Source organism: Macaca mulatta, chromosome 6 (genome assembly GCF_049350105.2).
Source record: "Macaca mulatta isolate MMU2019108-1 chromosome 6, T2T-MMU8v2.0, whole genome shotgun sequence".
NCBI lineage: Eukaryota > Metazoa > Chordata > Mammalia > Primates > Cercopithecidae > Macaca > Macaca mulatta.
This window is the reverse complement of record NC_133411.1, coordinates 10,561,244-10,583,513: the sequence shown is the minus strand read 5'-3', so window position 1 is coordinate 10,583,513 and position 22,270 is coordinate 10,561,244. Positions and strand designations below refer to the sequence as shown.

Sequence of the window (22,270 nt, the reverse complement as noted above, 5' to 3'; positions counted from 1 at the left end):
AATTTCATTTTTATTTTAGCCAGAGCACATATGTGTTTTCTAAAGCCTTCTGTAAAATAGAAAACTGGGCAGTGAGAAGAAAGCTCCTTCAAACTTTTCTCTGTGGCTGACTGGGGAAAGGGGACAGCTGGGTGAGTGGTGAGGGGTGTGGGGTGTGACAGGCAGCAGCGAGGGGTCAGATGCTTTCAGGTCATTGGGTGGGTGAAGGAGCCTGAAGCCTATGCTTATAGAAGGAGAATGGGAGTCCAGATAGCAAAAGTGAGGACTGTTTTAATCAATGACTGTAGAATCGCTATATACAGGAACACTCCTGTTGAACCAAGTATCATTAATTTCAGACACTGGAACAATTTATACTTAGCAACTGGCCTGATATCCATGAAAATGAGCTTACTAAGGGGATTATCAGTATAAGCATGACATTTACAAAGATATTGTTTATATTTCTAAGGGGAAACTATTTTCCTTCTTGGTCCCTGTTGGCCACCGTGTTGGCCTCGTTGTGCCCGCTTGACTGTGTTCATGAGCAGCCCTCCTCCTCTGGAGATGTCTCTGAGACTGAGAGTGGTTTTCAAGGGCAGTCGAGACAGCTGCCCCAGGGGGGTCTGTAGAAGGATCTTGGTATAGGGGACTCAGCTTAATGGACAGGAAGGGGAGACATCGGTATGTTTGCACAGGGGAGTCTGTGCAAAGTTGAGTCCTTTTATGAGCATGAACAGGATGGACAGCCATTGTTATGTAAAACAGGGAGATCTAATCTCCTATGAATAGCATGGAAGGTTCTTCTGAGCCTAGAAAACCTCCTAAGGAGGATTGAAAAGAGAATTTTATTTTGAGGAAAGATGGGATCAGGGTAGGCTTAGAGCCTCTGGACGTGGAAGCTGCAGTTTTCTCTAATCACTTGTAAGAAAGGGACTCCTGCACGCTGCTATCTGCCAAATGTTACCCAAGCACCTTCTCTGTGTGTGGTATCTTCTAGATCTGGGTGAGGCTCAGGTCATCTCCAGGTACCACCCGGATTAATTTTCCCTGCATTTTTGGGTGATTTTGATTGATGTTAGAGCTAACTTTAGGGATATGCCCCTGTTAATATTTACACACATTCGGAGATAAAAGTGAGAAATGTTCATCAAACTGTTGTTCTTTTTTTTCTTTTTTCTTTCTTCAACTTTTATTTTAAGTTCCAGGGTGCATGTGCAGGATGCGTAGGTTTATTGAAGAGGTAAACATGTGTCATGGTGGTTTGTTGCACAGGTCAACCCATCGCCTAGATATTAAGCCCAGCGTCCATTAGCTATTCTTCCTGATGCTCTCCCTCCCCCATACTCCCAACAGGTCCCAATGTGTGTTGTTCCCCCCCATATATCCATGCATTCTCATTGTTCACCTACCACTTGTAAGTGAGAACATGTGGTGTTTGGTTTTCTGTTTCTGCATTAGTTTGCTGAGGGTAATGGCTTCCAACCTCATCCATGTCCCTGCAGAGTTCATGATCTTGTCCCTATTAACGGCTACATAGTATTCCATGATGTACGTGTACCCCATTTTCTTTATCCAGGGTATCACTGATGGGCATTTAGATTGATTCCATGTCTTTGCTATTGTGAGTAGTACTGCAATGAACATACAGGTACATGTATCTTTATAACAGAATGATTTATATTCCTTTGGGTACATGCTCAGTAATGAAATTGCTGGGTCAAATGGTATTTCTGCCTCTAGGTCTTTGAGGAATCACCACACTGTCTTCCAAATGGTTGAATTAATTTCCATTCCCACCAACTAAACAGTTATTCTTGAATATGCTCATTTACTTGGGCATGGCCTTGGGAATGCAAAGTCAGCTGACTAAGACAGAAGCCCGCCCTTGACCAGGAGACAGAGAAGTAAACAATGGAGGGTGATGGGAGAAACAGAAAGGCCAGCATCAAGTGTCACCGTCACAGAGGAGAGGCAACCACATCACACTGGGATGTCAGGGCCACCTGGATTTCAGAGAGCCAGCAGGCAAGGCTGTTAGGATGAATGGCTTCAGTGATGAAGTCAAGCCAATAAGAGAAAATCTAAAGAACAAGAATTACAGAGATTTGGATTTAGTTTCATAAATAAACTTCACGGGTACCACCAGGAGAGGTGTTACTATCTCAATGGCTTAGCAAATCAAAACCAAAAAGCTGAGTCACACCAGCCGTCAGTTTAATACTGTTCATGCCACAGAGGGAGGGGAGGAGCTGTCTTGACAGATAATGAATGGGAAACATAAACCCAATTCCATTGTTGGGATAGGCAGAAAGGGCGGGGCTAACTCCCTGCTAGGGGTTTACCATGTGTCAGGCATAGCCCTAAGCACTGTCTGTGTAAAATAATGAAACACAGTTTTGTCAAACATGGTTTGCATTTCAGATTGGTCTTGTTTCCTTCCCATTGAGTTTCACAGAGTGGACTTCCATTGAATGTTGGCAGTTGGGATGGACTCTGGCTCCTTTAATAATTGGTGAAGTTAGAACTTTCCTGAGATTATTCATGGTTTCTCTTCCAACTCTATATGTTAGGTCCGCAGGATAGCTCAGCAAGGTTGGGGAGAGTGTTCAAAGTAAAGAGGACACTGTTAAATCAAGTTCCTGGGTTGAATTTTTAAGGGTATGTGTTGGAAAACAAAGGGAAGAAGCATCTTGGCCCCTCCAAAAGTGCATCCACTTCCCCAGCAGGTTGACTTCAGGACATGCTGACCTTTTGGTTCTGTTTGGGTGTCCGACTGGATCAGGTTTTCTCCTAGATGAAGGCTGCAGAGTGGGCAGAGAGGCACCATGACTAATCAAAGGCAGCTGGCATGGGTGCTTTTGCATATTAGTGAAACTGTTCCATGTCTTCATTTGGGAGGAAGTTTCAGGACAGTTTGTGCTAAAATGGATGACATGACTCATTGCCAAATGTGAAAAAAATAAGTCATTACATTCCCCCACATGTGTAAACTCTCTAAACACAGCAGTGTTTATAGGAAGGTAAGACACCATCTGTTTTGTTGTGTTGTAGCTTATTTCTCCTTTTTAATCACTAATTTATATTGAGAGGATGACAAATAGAACAGAATTAGATTTTTGGTTATGCAACACACTCAGGGATTCGTATAGTGTTAAGTTCTCTATAAAACGTGAAACGAATGTTTAGGTGGAATGATTCACATTCCTGAGCAACTTGCCTGCATGCCGTAATGCGAAAGTGGGATGCTTTTTTCTTCTTTAGGCCTTGGTGCCCATCTTGGACGATGAAAGACCCAACAGGTCATTGGGACTGATTCAGAAGGATTTAAAAGTCTTCTTTTTCATGTATTCAAAGAAGCAAACATTCTAAAACGACTCCAGAGCATTTGCTAGATTTAAGCCAGAATAGAACACCAGAGTTTGTCTTCCAAGGCAAAACACAATTGGCTTGGCCAAGATCATTGTATATACCATGTAAAACAGTGACACTAGGGCTTAAGTATCTAAAATAAGTGAAGTCACGGAGAGCCCAATATGCACATTGGATTGGCTTGCACGGGTTTATACTAATCTCCTTTCCATTACAGAGTCGAAGGAGCACATCCTTTCATTTCTCTTTTCTGAGTTTGTAGTTGGAAACTTCTGAAAATCTACTGCCTGTTCTGTTTTTAGGAAAATATATTTCTGAATGATTTTATCAGTTGCCATTTCACTAATAATTCATTGTGAATTTCAGTTAGCCAACTTTTATGGGATAAATGAGCTCCTCTCTGTTTTCATATTTCTCAACAGACCTGTCTGCCTCAGCTCAGCTTTTTCTCTGAGAAAGGTTTGGTGTCAGATGTGGTTGAATCTGTGGCAGGCATTTTGCTCTTCTATGTAATGACCCAAGGGTTGATATAAGAACCCAGCCCATTTTTTTTTTTTTTAATGTTTTAACAGAGATAGTTAAGTAACAAGAGAAGTTAAATAATTTTTTAAAGAGTTAAATCTTAATATTAGAATTAAATCTTAACTTTAGGTCTAGAGTTAAATCTTGAGTCTCCTCTGTGTGGGCAAACTGCTGCTTACAGAGTCAGTCTTGTTGGATGTGTAGTTCTGAATAAGTAGGAATTGAGAGACCACATTTTTCAAAGGGTCTCAGACACCGTTTTTTCCTGGGCTCTGAGATTTTCCTCTACAAAGGATTGATCAATTTAGCTGTCAGAGTGGAAGCCCAGAGGCCGGTTGTCCATGCAAATTAACCAGTTGTGCAAGTGCTTCAAAATTGCCTGCATGAAAAGTGAGCCTGCCCTTTGAAAATCTGGCACATGGTGGCTGAAATAAGAAAGTATTCACTATTCTGAGGCCCTGGTGTCCTTAGAGAGCCCATAACAGAAATTGCTCATTTTGAGCAGTTGCTTAGTTTTTGGCAACCTGTTTGCTTTAATAAAGAAGTCATTTTTGCCCCTGTCTTTCTTTTCCTCAGCCCCCATGCCTCTTTGCAGCTCAGAACACATCATTGTCTCGTGTGGGAGTAATGAAATAGGAAGTGTTTACTCCAGCTTTATTTCCGTTACTGAGGCAATACTGAGGACCAGCTATTTCTACTAGCTTTAAATATTCACCAAAGGATAATCTGCATGAAGACAGAATGGAAAACAATTGGATTTCTTCCTCCCAAACTGTTGTTAGGATTAGTCAATGCTTTGAGGAACAAAATCCCCTGTTACTTTGTTTATTCTTCTTTAGGTCTGAGTTATGTTTAATATTTCTAGATCATTCCATTCACACTGACTACTGTCTGATGGAGAGAGGGGTCTCAAGCTGGATCTGGGCATGAAGGCTCCAAGTGGGAAGAGTGTATCTCTTTCATGCCATCTTACTCTTTGGATACAACTTGTAGAAGTGCCTGCTCTTCTGTACAGGAAAGTCGCACTTGCCCCTGCCAGTCATCGAGGCAGATGTTTGCATGATTAAATGACCTAGGTGTGAGGTCATCTGTCATCACGTGAGGACTTACTGTCCATGAGGCCTTGACCTTTGGGACTGGTCGCCAGGTGTTCTTACTTTGGCCCTGTGGGAGCCAGAGACTCAGTGAAGGGCAATCTCAACATCTGACACTTTCTTTTTTTTTTTTTTTTTTTTTTAATGGCATGAGAAATATTTACTGAAGGGATTCTTTATTAAATGTTCTTGATAAATATGTGGAATTATTTCTAGATCAAATATCAGCTGGTTGCTAATGAGATTGTTTGTGATTTGGGGAAAAGCGATTCCAAAGGCTGAATTCCTTGAGGGCAGAGACCTCCCATGTCATTGTGGTCTTACGCATGTCATTCAGCATAACACCCAGTGTGCTAAACTGGGATACGGGAAAAAGTCTCTGATTGGACGTACAAGCTGATGTGGAAAGTAAGGCCATTTATTTGCTTATTGGAATGCAATATTGTTGCATTTTATATCTATAATGATCTGATTATAAATATGTGTGTGTGCTCTCTCTGTACATTTGTCCCACAGTTTGTGTAAGGTCTCTAACTTTCTAAAGCCACGGGTGTTTGCATCAGTGCTGTCCCTGCTAGAGACACGACTTCATTCAGAACCTGTTTGTCTGTGCAGAGCTTGGCTGGGGTCATGCACAGATTCTGTATTTAGGCCGGTGCAGGCAAACCAAGCGGCAAAGGAACATCATTAAGAAAGAAAAACCTTTAAGAGCTGGGCCTACTATATCCTATCTCTTTCTAACTCTGCTGTCAGCACTTAGACATCAAAATGTCAAATACTGTTCAAAATTTAGGTGGTGCAACTACTGGGTATCTACCCAAAGGAAAATAAGTCACCATATGAAAAAGATACTTGCACATGCATGTTTATAGGAGCACAATTCACAATTGCAAAAATGTGGAACCAGTCCAAGTGCTCACCAATGAACAAGTGGATAAAGAAACTGTGGTATATCTATACAATGGAATACTACTCAGCCATAAACAGGAATGAATTCATGGCATTCACAGTGACCTGGATGAGATTAGAGAATATTATTCTAAGTGAAGTAATGCAGGAATGGAAAACCAAACATCATATGTTCTTATTTATAAGTGGGAGCTAAGTTATGAGGATGCAAAGGCGTAAGAATTACACAATGGCCTTTGGGGACTCGGGGGAAAGGGTGGGAGGTGGTGAGGGATAAAATACTTCAAATAGGGTACAGTGTATACTGCTCGGGTGATGGGTGCACCAAAATCTCACAAATCACCACAAAAGAACTTACTCATATAACCAAACACCACCTGTTTCCCAATAACCTATGGAAATTAAATAAAAAATTAAAGAAAAAACACTAAAAAAAATTTAAGTGGTGATATTGAACAAATCCAGAGATCTATCTTTAAAAATTACCCCATTTTTCATTTGAGTCCTGACCCTGACTTGAATGTAAAGTGGCCAGCAATCTTATATTTGGGAGTCTCAATGGACTTGCTCCACGGACCAGCTTCTGACCCCAACCAGTGCTGGCCTGTAGAGGAGAGAAGGGGAGGGGTACGCGGCTGCTCCCTGGACCGTGGTAAGAGTGGCTGGGGCTGGCTGCTGCCTTCATCGTACAATTTCTTCATCACCTCAAGCTTTTGTGCATTTTGCTTTTCCTTTTCAAATTGTTTCCTTGAATGCTGGAATATTTGCTCAGGAATGTGGTGGCAGGTGACAGCAGACGTTCTGCCAGTGGAAGGGAATGGCCAGGAACTGTCCTGCCTCCCTCGTACCTGAAGCTGACATTGCTGTTATTTGTATCCTTCAAAGACATCTAATGCAGGCGTGAGAACCATAGCTAATAAAATTATATGGTATTTAGAACTTTTGTGAAATAAGTAGATTTTAGCTGCTCTTACCTCAAAAAATATGACTATGTGAGATGATAAATATGTTAATTTGCTTCACTATGGTAACCATTTTACTATCTATATGTCACCATTACATCATATTGTAAACCTCAATTTTCCATAAAATTTATTTTAACAAAAGTTGAAGGAAACACTAAAGATCCATTTTATAATGATAGATTATATCATATTTTTCGGTAGGCTGCACTATTTCAGGACATCCTGTTACCCCTGTACCTGCTTGTAGTGTATTTTTCTTCCCCCTCTTCCTTTTGTCTTGCTCTTCCTTCCCCCTCCCCTCTCTCTGCTTTCTTCCCTACCACTTTTGCCTCAAAGGCTTGTTCTCTGTTCCTGTCACACACTCTTTGTTTTCTTGAGTGCCTGGGGTTTCCAAGGATCCCCAACACAGAGATTGCCATTCTTTCAAGGGACATTGTTATCCTAAATGTCCAGTGTTGATTTATCTAAGCGCATTTGTGTGGAGACCACCTATGTGGAACAAGTGACAGAGGCTGTCAGAGGTGACCTCATGGAAGCCTGGACAGCCGGGCTAGGGACAGTGACAGAAAGGGTTGCAGTGCTTACAGCCAGAGTGAATGGCATTTCATTATCCCACAGCCCACCTCTGAGTGCTGGGTCCTCCGCATAGTTCCTTTCAGTCAAACCAGTGGCACTGGATGAAGGCACTTCCAAAAATAATGCCCTTTACTCATTTTGTATTTTAATTCCTACTGAGAAAATTCTGATTTTCGTCATTTAGGTTATTGCCCTAAATTCAAGAACATTCATTCCTCAGTAAGTACATGCTGAGTTTTTAGACTGATGTTTCTATATAAGTGATTCCTTGCAAAAATGGACTGTGATGTTTTGTCTTTTTATTTAGCATATTTTGAAATCTATTTTAGAAGGCTAATATATTTCTGGGAATGTGGAATATATTTTCTTCGTGAATAATTCCAATGTGATATGCCATTTGTTGCTCCTGGGTTTTAAATGTTGACGTTTAGGGCCCAAGCTGCACACTTAGTCACGTGGGGTCCCCTGACCGTGTTTGCCATGTGGCTTATGGCCATCCTCAGGATCAATGACTTGCTTGAAGAACTCTAAGAATGTATAAAACCTGTTGTATTAGTGATTATGGTTGATCTCAGTCAAAGGGTACAGCAGTACCCTTTACACTCCAGCTGTGGAAAAGGTGCACAGCTGGAGTCCGGGAGGGGCTGGCCAGGAGCTTCTGATGGTCTCTTTCTGGTGGAGACACATGGACAGTGCTTCTTCCCCTACAAGGATATATGGCAACATGCATGGGGTATTGCCAACCAGGTGACTTCACCTGAGCCTTGGTGTCCTGAGTTTTTATTGAGAATTGACCACATAGACACGGCTAGACTAATCCAGGGAGGCCCAAGCCCTCAGCCATTAACCACATAGTTAGCCTAGACTATCTGTGTGGCCTAAAGCTCCCCTAAAACAAAGTCTCTCATCAGGCAGGACATTCTAAGGTCTTAGAGGTGATTTCCCAGGAACTTGGCAAGGGCAAGGTGCATCCTTTACTGTAATTCTCCTCATACTTGGAGTTCTCTGGTGGCAGCTTTTTGCCCCAGTTTCTCCCCTTCTTGTATTGTGCATCCTCTGCAGAGCTGCCATATTCACCCTCCCAAAGTTTGCTCACCCTGACATTCCACTGAACCTTCAGTGACTCTGCCTTCCTTTGGATGAAGTCTCATCTCTTTCTCATGTTAACATTCCCTACGATCTGTGTGTCATATACTTTTCCCATCTCTTAGCTATCTGGAGTGGCTGTTTTGAGCCATCCATCCATGCCCTTGCATGTGAGTGACCTTGCAGGTAGTCATCGTGGCACATGCTCCTGCTAGCCGATGCTGGCTGCCTCCACACACTCCTGAGGCCACCCTCCCTGCTCCTTGGCCTCTCACCTGGAATCCACCCTCCTGTTTACTTCCTTGTCTTCCTCCAGAGACTTGAGCATGAGGCCAGCTTTCTGTGATTCTCCTGGCTTTGCAGTCCAGATTTTTACCTTTGTGGGATCACTTTTTTTCACCTATCTCATTCAGTTTGCACTCCTACAAACTCTTATTGTGGTGGACGCCGTGGTGGGGTTTCCACTCAACTCCAGGGTACCAGGAACTCATGCTTTAACTCACCATGGTGCTGGCCTAAATGGCTCTTCTCTTATACCTGATGACTTTCAGCTGTCCCTCCCTCATCCACTGTTTGTTTCACCTGCAATGCACCCACTAAAACATACTTCAGCATCTCTTTTAATAGACTCCTTATCTCCTACTCATCCCTCGGAGCCCACATCACATTTCCCATTTTCAGAAATCTTTTCCTTGACTCTTCTGCCTGTAAGTAACTTTTCTTTCCTCCAATTTATAGTATTTACTGAACCACATAGCAGAAAAATCATATAGAGAGCTCCTGAGAGTGTAATAGTTTCTTGCTTTGTCTTCTAAACACCCACCAAGGGTGGCCATGGGGCTGCGCTGTGCATGGTGATTAACTGAGGGACTGATGTTGAGAAGCCTGTCAATTAAACACCATGGCCACTGGCGGAATTCTTGCCTTTGGGAAATGCTGGCCTAGCAGTTCTTAGGTTTCTTGAACCTGTATCTTTTAGGGTTTCTTTTCATCACTCCACTAAACTTTCTGATGCCAGGCGGTCTTTTCTATTTTTATTTCCAGTGTAATCTTACTGTTGTACAGTTTCTAAATTCAGCTCGTAAGACTGGCCTGGCATGTACATTTCTGTCATGTATCTTCAGGATAAAGGCTACCACTCAGCTCACCTTTCGTGTCCAAAATAATGTTTAAGTCTACATCTTACCTCATTCTGAGTAAGCTGGGCAGGGAAGAGGTGGCATATTTTCGCAGAAAGTCATGTGCTGATGAGCACTTAGTGAGTTATAATTGATATGGAATCTTCTTCATGTCGTTCCATTTAGAGACAATTTGAAGAGCGTAGGTGGCCACAGGGCAAAACTTCTGGGAAAGAGTTACTGTTTGTAAATCAAAAGTGTTGTCATGATAATTCTGCACATGTATGTTCATGGTGGCATTTTTAATAAGCAGAACTCTGAAAATGATGACTGAGGATTTCAGAGGTTGTTCGTACCAAGGTTAGTGCTAAGCTAAAAGAGAAAAGAATAAGGGTAATATGGAATTGAGTCAAATAGAGAAATTTCTACATTTAGAAAAAATAAGCAGTTTCTTATTAAATGGGTAGTTAAGTGTCGCTTAAAAATTTTCCAACTTCCGGTGTAGTTGGAAAATTTTTAAGCGACACTTACACTGTTGGTGGGATTGTAAACTAGTTCAACCATTATGGAAAACAGTATGGCGATTCCTCAAGGATCTAGAACTAGATGTACCATATGACCCAGCCATCCCATTACTGGGGATATACCCAAAGGATTATAAATCATGCTGCTATAAAGACACATGCACACGTATGTTTATTGCGGCACTATTCACAATAGCAAAGACTTGGAATCAACCCAAATGTCCATCAGTGACAGGCTGGATTAAGAAAATGTGGCACATATACACCATGGAATACTATGCAGCCATCAAAAAGGATGAGTTTGTGTCCTTTGTAGGGACATGGATGCAGCTGGAAACCATCATTCTTAGCAAACTATCACAAGAACAGAAAACCAAACACTGCATGTTCTCACTCATAGGTGGGAACTGAACAATGAGATCACTTGGACTCGGGAAGGGAAACATCACACACCGGGGCCTATCATGGGGAGCGGGGAGCGGGGAGGGATTGCATTGGGAGTTATACCTGATGTAAATGACGAGTTGATGGGTGCTGACGAGTTGATGGGTACAGCACAGCAACGTGGCACAAGTGTACATATGTAACAAACCTGTACGTTATGCACATGTACCCTAGAACTTAAAGTATTAAAAAAAAAAAATTTCCAACTTCCAGTCTGGGGTGAGCCTCTGGGGCTATGTAATTCCTTTGCCTTTTGGCTTTCTTCTCAGTTTTCTAGAAAATATGTCAGTGATTTATGATTAATGCACTGGCTAATTTACGACCTTGCTGGGAGAGGACAGGGGGTGTCTGCTTCTGGACCTGCAAGAATGGTTGTCTGTTCCTCTAGCTTGGCTCCAACTCAAGGTCTCTGCATTGTTACTGTTGTTTCAGCTCCTGAGTGCACGCTCCCACGCACACGTGGGTGTCCTGGTGAGCACCCTGTCTTCCCCAGGCAAGGGCTGACCCGCAGGAGTAGAAAGTCCCAATACTGTTCACTTGGCTGACAAGCACTAGGCTGGTAAAATATCTTTTTCACCATTTATGTAAACACAGGCATAGTAACAACCCTTTTGGGTGGACACCGTTGAATCCTGCTGCTGGGACCGATTTCCTGTTTAGACATCATATTTTATAGGAAGCTGTGTTTTCCCCCAAGCCAAGAGAGCTCTGTCCTGTGGGTATTGCTTTTCCACAAGGAAGAGGCTGGGTTTTGGAGTCTGTTGGTTGGACCGGGACTGGCTGGCAGTCCAGGCTGTGGGCTGTCCGTGCTGAATTCAGCACGGATGTCTTCTTCCTGCAGTATTTGCTTTCTGGTTGTGTTGCTGATTGTGAATTCTTACAATGTTCTTTTTGGCCCCAGTCTCTGTCATTTAAGAGACTGACCCATATTCTGCAGGTGTGGTTTTGCTGTCCAGCTGAGGGGTCACATCAGCTCATTTGTGACCTCACTGAGGGAGGCAGGAGACCTATTAGCCCTGTTTTTAATGTAGTTCTGAGACGTGGGAACTTACAGAAATTGCCAGCTATTCATGGCAGTAACCAGAGAATCTGTCAAACTTTATTACTTAAATTTCAACTCAGATCTAAACAACTATAAGGATGTTTTAGTAATAATTGTTGTAAAACAGATTTTAGGACTGGAGAGAGGAAGCTTGTGTATTCAAACATGCCATTTAATAAAGAAGTTTCAACTAACATATTTTGTTGCCACACCCAAAGGTGATATTAGTGATGTCGTGAAAAAGCAATTGGCCGCTCTTAGGAATATTTCTGAGACTGAGTGTTCTTCCCTGGCTCCTCTTTTGGCTTCAAGGATTTGCATCTGCACTTTGTCCTGTCCAAAGGATGATGTCACCGACTTTCGAAGACTCTGCTGGGACTGGAGGGTTGGCTGTGCTGCACGATGTGAGGGTGCCTGGGCTGCTGGGGCGTCTCAGGCAGGCATGTCCCAGTGTGTTGCCCTGGGTCACCCCCTTGCTTCCCATGAACATACCAAAGGCCCGTCCTGGAGGAAGGGAGCCTCATGGAGAGGTAGTGCCACCTTGTCCTGTTCCCTGGCCTCTGAACCCTAGGGCTTCTGAAATGGCAATTCAGCAGGTATACAGTTTTATAAATTTCCAGCTGCTGTTGTTCAGTTCATTTTCTGCAGGCAGATGGCCTTGGATCATGACTGAAGCTGACCGCGTGGGAATCACTGCCTAGAGGGACAGCCAGAATGTTCTGGAAGGTTCTTTCTTCAATTTTCCCTTCATCAGGGTGGGGAGGAAGAATGTCAGGGTGTTTCACATCTATAGCAGTCAGAAGCTGCCACCTGGGAAGAGAAGAGAGAAACCAGATGAATGAGGAGAACAGAAAAAAGCATGAGCCCTGAAATGCAGTATTTGAAGTCAGGCGTCCTTCACTGGTGATGAACACATTTCTCATATGGATCATAGATGGAAAGTCACCTGTATTTTCAGCTTCTGGCATTCATGTTTCTAGGGAGGCTTGTGTTTTGTGGTCATCTTTCCATCCAATGACAATATCGAGTTTTCAGAATTTTTGTATATTAAATTGAATGAGGAGATTGGACAGGTTTACTTGGTTTTGGCAAAGTGGCTTGTTATTCATGATGTATCATTCTTTTTCTATAAAGCCTCATAACTGTGTACCTAATAAATTAATATGTAAATAAAAATATAAACTCACATTTCTAGCAGAGTTTGTGCTTCTGCCTTTATCTCCTGTTTTTGAAATGCATTGTATAAGGTACCATGTGTTCCAAAAAATGGAATGAGTCATCATGAAATGGATAAATTCATATAATGAATCTTAATTTAATTTTCAGACTGCTTGAGATAATTTCAATGGGTTTGAAATAATGGTTCTTTTGGATGTTTCATGAGAGTTATTTCATCTGTTAACAGCATTTAAACGTTCATTTCTCCTTTTCTGAAGACAAAGAATCTGTTAGTGCACACGATCCTGAACTAGGGTAGCATGATTGTGATGCCAAGCTGTCCTGCGTCACTGCTCTAATCCTACGTGGCTAAAGCAGCTTGTGCTGATTGTTCAGGCTTTAATGGAACTTCATAGAATTCATCACCAATGACCACGTCCTCTTTTAAAATGGTTGACTGGATCTCTCTGTTTTCTTTTTTGAAGGGTTGGTGTGTGAGACTTGGGCCAGAGTGCCCACATGGCTGTGGAGTCAGTGTGATTCATGACTGAGGAAACGCGGCCTCCATCCTCTCTCTCCTTGGTAAGTGAGACATCTAAATGAGAAGGGAAGAAACCAAAAATATTACAGACTGAAATATTTTTGCCAGCTTATGAGCTTTACTTCTGTTATTAAAAACGAAGGTGGGCCGGGTGTGGTGGCTCACGCCTGTAATCCCAGCATTTTGGGAGGCCAAGGAGGGTGGATCACCTGAGGTCAGGAGTTCCAGCCTGGCCAACATGGTGAAACTCCATCTCTACTAAAAATACAAAAATTAGCCTGGCGTGGTGGTACGTGCCTGTAATCCCAGCTCCTTGGGAGGCTGAGACACAAGAATCGCTTGAACCCAGGAGGCAGAGTTTGCAGTGAGCTGAGATAGACCACTGCACTCCAGCCTGAGTGACAGAGCAGGACTCCACCTCAAAAATAAATAAATAAATAAATAAAAAATAAAGAAAGAAAGAAATAAAAAAGAGTGAATGAGCAAGCTTTCAGATAGAGAAACCTTTCAAGTAAAACAATTTTGGTCGTGTGCCACCGCTACATCACTCAGGAACCTGAAGACATGAAAAGGCTTAGATGCTTCTTAGAGTCTTCTGTGCCCCAGTGTGACTGCCTACCGGGTTTCAGTTTTGTCTCTTGTGGTTACCTCTGTGCTCTGCCCCCCACTTATTTGCAGTGCATACCACTGTCATCTCACTTCCTGTTCTGGGACATTCTACGGTCCCCTGCACCTACTGGGTGAGCCCTAAACCTCTCATGATACTCTCAGGGATCCTCCTGGTCAGGCCTCCACACAATTTCCTCCTTCCTGGGGCCAGTGATCTGTTCCTACCACCAACTGTGCTTGTTTGGATCTTCCAAAGGCTGGCTCATAAATGCTGGCTTTACTGGAGCCTTTCCTAAGCACTTGAGACCTAGGTGTTGCCACTTTCTGGGAAGACTAGAAGAAAGGAAGGGGTGAAGGGGGATAGAGGGCTGGTGGTGTAGGGGAGGAACAAGTAAAGTGAGGGAAAGTGACGGTATCATTCCATTTACTAGTCACTGCAAAGACACTGCCTTTGTTTGTTGACTTATTTATTTTTCTCCCTAACTAAATGACCGTCTCATTGTGGACAGGCTTATATTTCTTCCCAATTCACAAAGTGCTTTGCTGATTTTAGATAACCAAGAGATTTTCTGAATAACTGGTGACCATTCCGACTCTCGGATTATGAGTTCCCAGTCCCTGTTTTCTTCTATGAGGAAGGAGGCTAGATGGGTCTCAGAGCCGGGCCCTCTGTATAGATGTGTAGATGTGCTCAGCTGAGATGAGAGGCTCTCCTGTGTCGTCCTTACGTTTTGCAGAAGAAACGGATGTCTGCATTTTGCATGTTTCTCCAGCCCACGTAGATTCAGGTTCACATAGTGTCTTAACTGGAAACTCCTGTTCCCTCCTCCGCGGAGAACCACAACACCTGAGAGCTGGAAGAATGGCCACATGGAGCCTGTGTTGGCTCGCTTTGGATGCTCAGTGGTCATCATGATATGTGATAGGTAGAGTTATTAGCTAATATAAGTCCTCACTGTGTGCCAGGCCCTGCGCTGAGATGTTTTCAATTCTCATAACAACCTTTCAGGATTCTGTTATTATGGTCACTGTTTTAAAGATAAGGAAATGGAGGCACCAAAAGCTTAAGTAATCTGCCTGAGATTTGCAGTGAGTCAGAGGCAGAGCTGGGATTTGATTCTATCTTCTTAACCTTTACACAAAACTGCCTCTTAGCACTAACAATGCCTCCCTGGAATAAGCACAGTCAGACATTATTTTTTATTCCTTACTGGAAATACTCAGACTCGTACAGAGAAGCTCAGAACAAATATTAAGAAATCAGTTTTTCAAACAGTAATCCAAATCAAGAATTGGCGAACGTTTTCTAAAAAGTGTGAGAAAACATTTCAGTGCTTACAGGCTGTACAGTCTTTGTTGCATCACTCTGCCATTGTAGTATGAAAGCAGTCATAGATATGTAAGTGAATGGGCATGGCTGTGTTACAATAAAACTTTATTACAAAGACAGGCGGCGGGCTGGATTTGGCCTCCAGGCTCAGCAGCTTTCTGAGCTATGATTAACATGATCCTTGCACTGCTGAAGACCTCATAGTATAGTGAATGAGAGTGTTTCGGGGGACAGTAGGTACTAGTCCCACAATGCAATTTATCTTGGATACTTGGGTTTTAATTATCAACAAATTTTAATGAAGTGTATTGTAACTGCAAACCTTACCCTTGGAATAAGGGCATTTGATGTTCCATTGCTTGACATAGTCTATATGCCTCAAATGTGTTAGTCTAAGTCCCACCTAAATTACAGCTTTGCTCAAATTAGGGCCTGATAAATATTATTTTCTTGATATTTTGTTAAGCTAGTATATATAACTCATTTATGAAATAAGTTTAGATGGTATTTCCTACTTTGGTTTTTACATAGTTTCTAAGAGTGACACTGTTAGTTTGCACCCTTATATATAAGGTGCCTTTTATATATATATTATATATATTGCTGCCTTTTATATATATTAGGGTAAACATGCAATTATCTTGGGCTGTCTGATAATTATGTTGAACAAGAATGTTCTGATCTCAAATATCCCTCTTCTATTATGAGCAAAGACAGAGTTTGAACAGGATTGACATAGTTAAACCATGAAATAACATGGCGATACCCTTTGCCACATAAATTGTGGTATGATTGTTTTAAATTTTACATTTTTATTACAAAAGGATATTTCTGACACTTAAAGGCATATTTGACTCTACTATACCATTTGCAAAGATGGGCAAAGAAAATTGAAAGACCAATTAATTTGTGTTTCTTTAAGCAATTTAAGCAAGGAACTATTGTATTCATTCGTTCATTCATTCTTAGAAATCTATAATTGCAGCAAACTCAAGAGCCTGATAATGTAGTAGGAGTTTCGGAGACATGCCTTTGTCAAGGGGCCACCGGCCCTAGGTACTTATTCTATGTGCCATGGCAAAGTGTGCTTTACCTTAATGGCAATGATATAAAAAACAAAATTCTGATCCTAAAAGTAATGGAAAACTATCCTTGATTCCTTATTAACTGGAAAAGCAAATTGCAGAATAATATATTTGATATAATCCCCTCTTAAAAATAAACACACACGGCCGGGGGCGGTGGCTCAAGGCTGTAATCCCAGCACTTTGGGAGGCCGAGACGGGCGGATCACAAGGTCAGGAGATCGAGACCATCCTGGCTAACATGGTGAAACCCCGTCTCTACTACAAAATATGAAAAACTAGCCGGGCGAGGTGGCGGGCGCCTGTAGTCCCAGCTACTTGGGAGGCTGAGGCAGGAGAATGGCATAAACCCGGGAGGCGGAGCTTGCAGTGAGCTGAGATCTGGCCGTTGCACTCCAGCCTGGGCGACAGAGCGAGACTCTGTCTCAAAAAAAAAAAAAAAAATAAAATAAAATAAAAAAATAAAAAAGAAATACACACACACACACATAATCTCTATACACAAGTTCATGTGTGTTATCAAGTCTACTAGAATATATATTAATATATACCAAACTCTAAACAGAGATGATCTCTGGAGTACAGGTGTTTGTACTGTATCATCCATGTGATCAGTAAGATTTTCAGGAGTATTATTATTTTTACAATTAAACAAAATTTTAAAGGGTATTAATGTAGTGAATGCTCATTACTGAAAATATATAAAAGAAGGGGAATATTCAACTATAATGCCTCTATCGAAGAGAATCACAGATGGCATTTAATGGAGCCTTTTATGGAATATTTTTGATAAGCAGTTTAAAGAGTTGAGATAATAGTAGGCATACAATTCTGCAGACTGCTTTTTCACTTACACATACTTTCTCATATTATTGCAAATTGAAGAAAAAACGCTTATTTTAATGTATACGTAATATTCTATCATGTAAAGGCACTGTAATGCCATTGCCTGCTCTCTTTTGTGGAACATATGTTGCTTCCAGTTCACAAAAGTCATAGACCATGCTGAAATGCACAAGACAAGGGTGATGGGAGACTTCATACGCCTGAGTTCCAATCCTACTTTCTCACTTCGGGCCGGTCACTGTATTTGGTGCATGAAGTACATGCTTCAAAACCAATAGCAATTGTTATTGTAATACTTTCTTTTAATTGAGGGTTAATTCATTAGCTCAGAAGAGCTATAGTTGATTTACTACATAAAACCCAGGGAGTCTTAAAAATCTGCCAGTTTGGCTTTGTAAAAGTATTGTAGATATTTATACTTGATTTATATGCTGGAGAATTTATTTTGCTAAAACAAATTTGAGTATCATTACTCAAAAACTTTGAGTATTATTATTAATTATTTTGGTCAATTTGATAATATTCTTTCTTTATATGTTTTATTTTTTACTCATTGTGTTACTTTGCTAATTTTTTTTCAAGCGATAATTAGCCATTACTCTGAGAAGAGGCAAGAGAAAGAGAGAAAGGAGGAAGGAAGGAGAGGGGGAAGCGGGGGAGAGAGAGAGCGAGAGAGAGACAAACAAACGTGTGTGAGAATTATTTGTCCAGATTTTATAACTGTTTAGCTATAGAGACTCAGTGTTTTTCTTACAGATTTTAAGACTTAATTATTAAGTATATTAACTCATTATTGTCACTGTTTTTTCCCCTATTTCATTTGCTTGTTGCTTTTCCTTTTAAATTTAAATAAGTTTATTTTAGTGATGTCAGATTTTTTCTTGATAATGATTTTAATCAGTGCTTAGGAATTAAACAAAACATTTTCATCTATAAAATGATAATAGTAAAAAAAATTAACAAGATTCTTTCTTCTGATCTTATTAAAAATATTTAACTGTTTAATTCAGTACCAGTTTAAAATATAGTTTTTAAATATTTAAAATATAGTTTAAATTTAAAATATAGTTTTTCTTTTTAAAATCTTCTCAAAGTTTTATTCTGCCTTTCTTTGTCCTTACTGAAAAAAATCAATCCCCAATTTTAATTTATTGTGGATGTTCGGACAATAACAATATTTGTACAAGTGGGAGAAAATCCCAGCTACACGCTTCTCCTTTCTACAAATAGAGACCTAGTTTAGAACCAGACAACTTAAATTTTCTCATTCTTTTATTCATTCTTCTTTGTTAGGGAAAAGGCAACTTTCTATTTTAAGATTTTGTATAGCCTATGCCTACATTTTAACAACTATATTTCCTTTTTTAAAAATTTTTTATAGAACTTAACCCATTATATTAACCATGATTAAATCATGATCACAGTGCTTTGCTTCTTGGCTCATTCTTGTACGTAACTTAAGGTGTTTGCATTAAATGTTACATGGCAGGTGTCGAAGACCGAGTTCAGGCTGGTCAAATCACATATGTATGGGTGGATGTCCTCTTTTGTGCAGTCTCGAGCACTGACATAAAATATTAATTTGTTGTGATGTGCTGATGTGCACACAATAATGTTAAGGGCAGGAGTTCCAAAAGACTGAATCTAGATCTCGCTTTCTGAGATTCATAACCACCTGGCTGTGGACAGATCAGGCCAAGACTCAGCTCTCAGTCTACTTTTCTTGATTTTGTTGGATTTCTTGGCTATAAAATAAGGAAAGTGAGAAGACATAGGTTTGGGTGTGATAATAGGTAAGGAGGGGTTTAAACTAGACAAAGAGACTAAATATGAAAAAAAAAAGTGCCTGCTGAGTTGCTGACAGTGTTTCTTTTGATGCCACTTTCCTGACAGGAATTTTATTTTGTGATATTTTCAGTGCATCTCTATGTATATTGTTGATACAAGATACACACTTGCTTAAACATGCTGAGTGATTGTAATTTGGGAGAAAGGTTTAGCCTGTCGTTCTTAATAATGTCAGAAATACAGGGCTGTAAACAGTACTCCTGAGTCCCATCCAATTGTGTAGCCAGCCTGATGGAGAATCTCTGTGAGGCCATCCAGAAAGGCCTGTGCAGAGCTGATCTGTTTTGTCACAAGCATTTCACTCTGCTTACCAAAGTTCACTGACAAGAGAATTGTCAGCTTCCATTATCCCCATTAGAATGCATTGGAATTCCCCCATTATGGAACTTGGGAAATCTTGCCTCTCTCTCTGTTCTCTGCTATTTGAGATTTGGGCCTTTTCCCCTCTTGTGTTTAGGTGAATGTCTGCCAAGTGTGTTATCTTCCTGAAGGTCACCAGCTTTATGGCTACTATAAATATTTGTGAATCACAGCTGTGTGGTGAAGTTCAGAATTCGTTTTCTTTCCTTAGTTTCGTCATGGAGTGAGGCTGGGAGGGATTGATGTGTGCTGTTTATTCTCAGACACCCATTAGAGGGGCAGATGTGTGTGAGGTTAATTGCTTGGAGTTGAAGATCTACATGTGCCCGTAAGGATACTGCCCTCTCGATTACACTGTGTGTAAGATCTTTTTTTGGCAGAACTTTCCTAAGGGCATAAAAATGACCCCATGTTTGGATCTTTGGATTTCATGGGACTTGGGGGATTTTCCTGCCCTGTGGTTTCCGGATCAGAGTATTGGAGAGGCCCCTATAGCTGCAGGGCTGCAAACCGAATCAGTTCACGCTTTATGTAGCGGAGCTTTTCATGGGGGTTTTGTGTGTGTTTGTGTCTCTTTGAACCTCCCAGGCCACAAAGGAATCAGAGTCATTTTACTTCATTTGTTTTTGTCTAAAGCCTGAGCAGTAACCACTATTGGTTAAACCAAAGCAGAAAAAGGAAAGGTTGGGAAGTTGGTTGGGAGATTCTGGGAAGTAAATACCATCGTATTTTCATATGACAGTATCTAAGAATAGTGCACTTACATTTCCAGTGCTGAGGAATTAGGTAGGTTGATCTAAGTCGTTTACTGTAGCTCAGATTTTTTTTTTTTTAGTACATATAAATTGGGGTACCCGTCTCACAGCTCAGGGGCCACATACTTTTTGAGAACTGTTCCTCTTTTCTCCATTGCAGGCCGCCTCCTTACTACAGTGATGCTTTAAAGGTGAAGTACCTACCCAAGTGGGCCAATCACAGTATCCCAGCTAATGGACACTGATTAATTCTGATAGAAACTCTTAGCCCTAGTTTGGCCAAACTATATCCCATTCCTTTGCTCCTACAGTACTTAAGCAGTTATTTCCTTTCTTTCCTACATAATCAGCTTTTATTTTTCCCTCTATGTTGTTCTTTTTTTTTTTTCCAATAGGAATGGAAAGATCTACCATCTTAAGAAAATTTGACCTGTGGCCTCTAATTTTTTCTTTAGTTATAACACATTTCTCTCCTCTTTGCTAAAACAAAACAAAACAAAACAACAACAACAAAACACACACAAAACAAAAAAAAAAAAAACAAAAAAAAAAACTTTGTTTGAAGTGTTTGCCTGTACTTGTTGTCTTCCATTTCTGTCTTTTTATTTCTTTTTGAGCCCAGTCTGATCCGTCAGTCATTCCTTCAGCACTGTCTAGCCAAGATCACCCATCATTGCCATGTTGCTAAATCCAGCAGTTGAGGCTCAGTCATCATCATACTTAACAGTTAGCAGCTTTTATACTATCAACCCCTCCCACCTCCTTGACATACTTTCTCTACTTGGCTTTAGGATGCTCCATTTCCCTGGCCTGACCTCGTATCTCTGGGCTTTGCATCTTAGCCTCAAATGGTCATCTCCCTGCCATCCAAGCACTGGAGTCCCATAAGGTTCAGTGCCTGGACCTTGTCTCTTTTCCCACCATTCTCATCATTGAGAAATCTCTTCCAGTCCCATGGCTTTAGTACCATTTGCACACTAATTACTCCCACATGTCTATCTGCAGCCAAAACCTATCCCTAAGCTCCAGAATTATTTATATATTCAACCGCCTATTTAACCTCACAACTGGATGTCTAATTTATGTCTTCAAATTAACCATGTCCAAACTGAGCTCTTTTCTCCCCACATCCCCTAGCCATGTCCTTCTGTAGAGTTCCTCATTTTATTAATGGGAAGTCCAGTCTTCCACTTGCTCAGGCTGAAACACTTGGAATACTATTTGATTATTCTCTTTCTCTGTCACCCCATAATCAGTTGTCAACAAATCTTATTGTTATTGTTTTTTTGTTCGACATATATCCAAAATCTTGCCACTTCTCAACACCTTCACTGCTCCCTGCCTCAGCTAAGCTCCCAGCAACTTGGTCCCCGTGAGTGCTCAGGTCTTCCGGCCATCTCGCTGCTTCTGCTCTTGGGCCTCCATGGTCTTTTCTCCACACAATGACCAGATTGGCTCTCTGCTCAGAATCCTCCACCAGCTGCTGCTTTATTCAGATGGAAAGCCAGCTTCCTCACTTGGCCCGCCAGGCACCACGTGTCCCTTCTTTGTCCTCATCCTCTCTCTTCTCTATCTTTCTCTCCCAAGCATCAGCTTCAGTTTCACTGGCCTCCTTGCTCTCCCTGGAACAGAGTAGCCACGTTCCTTGCCCAGTGTTTTCATTCTGACTGTTTTCTGTGCCTGCAGCACTCTTTACCTGAAGATCCCTGAAGATCGCTCCTTGGCCTACTTCACGTTTATTCAACTCTTACCTTCTCAGGAGATATTCCTGATCAAATGATTAAAATGGAAACAGTCTACCTGCTATTATCTATTTTCCTTCTCTGCTTTATTGCTTTTCTTCCAAAGAACTTAACACTGTCTGATATGTGACATATTTTGTTTATCTATTTTATATAACTTCTGCCCCCGCCTTCTCATGTAAGCTCTACCCTGCCAGGGATTTGGCTTATTTTGTTCATTCACTGCTCCATTCCTAGGCGAGGTAAGGGACTAAGATGTAATAAGATGTCAATAATCATTTGTTGAGTAGATGGATTGATGGATGGATTTTTCTGGGACTTTCTGAATTGCAAGACTAATACCCTATTTCTAATTTGGACACAGA

At 41.2% G+C, this 22,270-nt stretch overlaps 1 protein-coding gene across 4 annotated transcripts in view; it reads left to right on the top strand.

Annotated features, from left to right (window-relative positions):
- Positions 1–22,270, top strand: part of SEMA5A (semaphorin 5A) — a 504,279-nt gene that overhangs the window by 100,593 nt on the left and 381,416 nt on the right. For all 4 annotated transcript variants that reach the window (XM_078003818.1, XM_078003819.1, XM_078003817.1 and 1 more), the window contains 1 exon segment: positions 13,275–13,371. The gene's annotated coding sequence lies outside the window, so the exon portion shown is untranslated.